The sequence below is a fragment of the Schistocerca nitens genome, chromosome 1, assembly GCF_023898315.1.
Source record: "Schistocerca nitens isolate TAMUIC-IGC-003100 chromosome 1, iqSchNite1.1, whole genome shotgun sequence".
NCBI classification, from domain to species: Eukaryota; Metazoa; Arthropoda; class Insecta; order Orthoptera; family Acrididae; genus Schistocerca; species Schistocerca nitens.
In genome coordinates this window covers 413,156,370-413,159,229 of record NC_064614.1, presented here as the reverse complement: position 1 = coordinate 413,159,229, position 2,860 = coordinate 413,156,370, and positions in this window count along the sequence as shown.

Sequence of the window (2,860 nt, the reverse complement as noted above, 5' to 3'; positions counted from 1 at the left end):
TGCAGAAATGTGGAAGGACATATACATATATAATATGTTCATGTTATGGACAAATTCAGATATTGGTTGAGCTGCAAAAGTGTAAAACTTTGGTAAACTTTCTCAATATATTATAATTTCAGGCCTTCCATAAGAAAAGGAGTATGTGATTCTCATCAAAAAGGATTCAAAGCATTACATGTACTTACTTATTCCTAATTCCAGTGTATCTGAATGCATTATTGAACATGAAGCTAGGATATAAAACACATGGAAAGTGGTCTGCTAAACACTTGAATGTGAACTGCAAAGGTAGTCATGTAGATTTTGATGATGGAGAGGGCATGAATACCATAACGTGCAAACAGCTCACCCTAGAAGTTCATGCTTTTTGGATTGGACATGCAGTACACAATCTCTAACATCAGTGGAATGGATGCCTTTTGATCACATAAACTTTCTCAATCCCCTTCACAGGATAGGTTTTAGAGACCTCCCAACTTGTCCATACAACTCAGCTTAAGAAGATACTTTAAATACCATATTCTTTTTGTGTGAGTGCTATGGTAAACAGCAAATCTTATTCAAGATTATAAGCATCCTGAAACCTCAATTTCACACCAGTATCACCAGTATGGTCATATCATAAAATGCAAAACATACAAAATAATCATAAACTTTCAGAGAGATTGTAACCTACATATATATCAGTTACAAAAGCATGTGTAAGTACTAACAGAAAGTTGATGTAATCATTCAGTACACTACTAATGTAATACAGTTTTGGCTGATATGATTACAGCATATTCTAGTAAAACTACATAAAAACTGTGTGTTCCATTGTAATTTACATGAAAGGTATTTCAGTGCACTACCTTTAGCGCAATCCAAGATTTATTTCAGAATAACATTCATGATGATGTTTCCCTGAAAAGTGTTCCCTTTAAAATAACTGTGATAATAATGTACGTCAGTAATTCATTCACTATTTTTAATAATTTATGTATTAAATGTATTTTGAATAACGTTACATGTAATGTACTGATATGTGCTTAGAAAATCACTAAATGGAGTGCACATGAGTCATGTACTGTGAAAAATTGAAATTTTTCAGGGTTCCATACCTCACTTGGTAAAAATGGACCCATTATACGATCACTTTCTTTTTAGTCTCTCTATCTGTCTGCCTCTCTGACTATGAAAACCCTTTTTTCTCAGGGAGGGGTAGAGGTAGCAAGTTGAAATTTATGACACTTACTAAGATCTACGGTCCATTGATGGTGTAAAACATTTAAGCTTCTAAGTCAAGTCAAAAGATCCAAGGTTTATGGTCTCTTGGCAGAGTAAATAATATAAGCTTCAAACTAAAGGCAGTCAAATGATGTGACCATAGAAGTCACATGTTTTGATACTTGCAGACTCATCAAAACCTATACATGAAGTGTGTATATACGTGTCGAGCCTGCTGGTCTACTGGTATTGCATGCCCGTGGGAACTGAGAGGGCATGGGATTGAATCTCACTCAGACCATAGACTTTTCTGTCCTCATTTTAAGCTAACCTTCACCTCTCAATGAAGTGGGGAGTCACCAGTATCTATGGTAAACTGTAAGTCCTGTTACTCTAGCTGGATAATTGCACCAGGCCATTGAATCATATGAAATTATTATTATTATCTTCTATTACATAATTAAATTTTTACAGAACCTTCAAAGTGTAAATCCTACTTGCACTTGTCCAGTTTTGTAATTGTAGTGTACTGTTATTTTTATATTTCTTCCATTTTTTGTAGGAAGATATCTGTTTATGCCAAGTTCAGTAAAATTCAGGAAAATTCTAAATAATAACAAATTTCACAAATAATATTGACTGCTTAATTTAGTGTATGCACATAATATATGACAATGACTTCACTGGTTTGTCAAGGATAAGTTATATGTAATGCTATCTGAGTATAAATATGTATAAATGTACCCATTTTTAAAATTTCAGGTCAATGAATCTGACACCTCAATCAACAATAAATATGAATGCTTTTCTCCTAGCAGTTGGTTCCCTCAAAATACGTGGAGCTTCCTCTCTGTTACGCTCTCCAAAATCTGTTTTAACAACAGTTAAGGAACCGCGGTAAGTTGTCTTTCACTTATTGTACTTTCACATATTTATTGATTTGTCAGAATTATGCTTCACACCTCAAGAAAAGGGTTTAACACTAATTTACTGGATTAGCCTATTGAATCTTGGCAAGTTAGTCAAGACTAGAACTTCACATTTAGGATCTGCAAAGGTGGTCACAAGGAACTGAGCCATGCAGCAAAATAACAGATTGATGATGGGAATAGGGTCTGATGACTTTGTTGGGCACGCTGGGGTGGATAGGGAGGATAACAAACTGTTGCTATGGGTGGTTGTTGTTGTTGTTGTGGTCTTCAGTCCTGAGACTGGTGTGATGCAGCTCTCCATGCTACTCTATCCTGTGCAAGCTTCTTCATCTCCCAGTACCTACTGCAACCTACATCCTCCTGAATCTGCTTAGTGTATTGATCTCTTGGTCTCCCTCTATGATTTGTACCCTCCACGCTGCCCTCCAATGCTAAATTTGTGATCCCTTGATGCCTTAAAACATGTCCTACCATTTGATCCCTTCTTCTAGTCAAGTTGTGCCACAAACTCCTCTTCTCCCCAATTTTATTCAATACCTCCTCATTAGTTATGGGATCTACCCGTCCAATCTTCAGGATTCTTCTGTAGAACCACATTTTGAAAGCTTCTATTCTCTTCTTGTATAAACTATATATCATCCCTGTTTCACTTCCATACATGGCTACTCACCATACAAATACTTTCAGAAACAACTTCCTGACACTTAATCTATATTCAA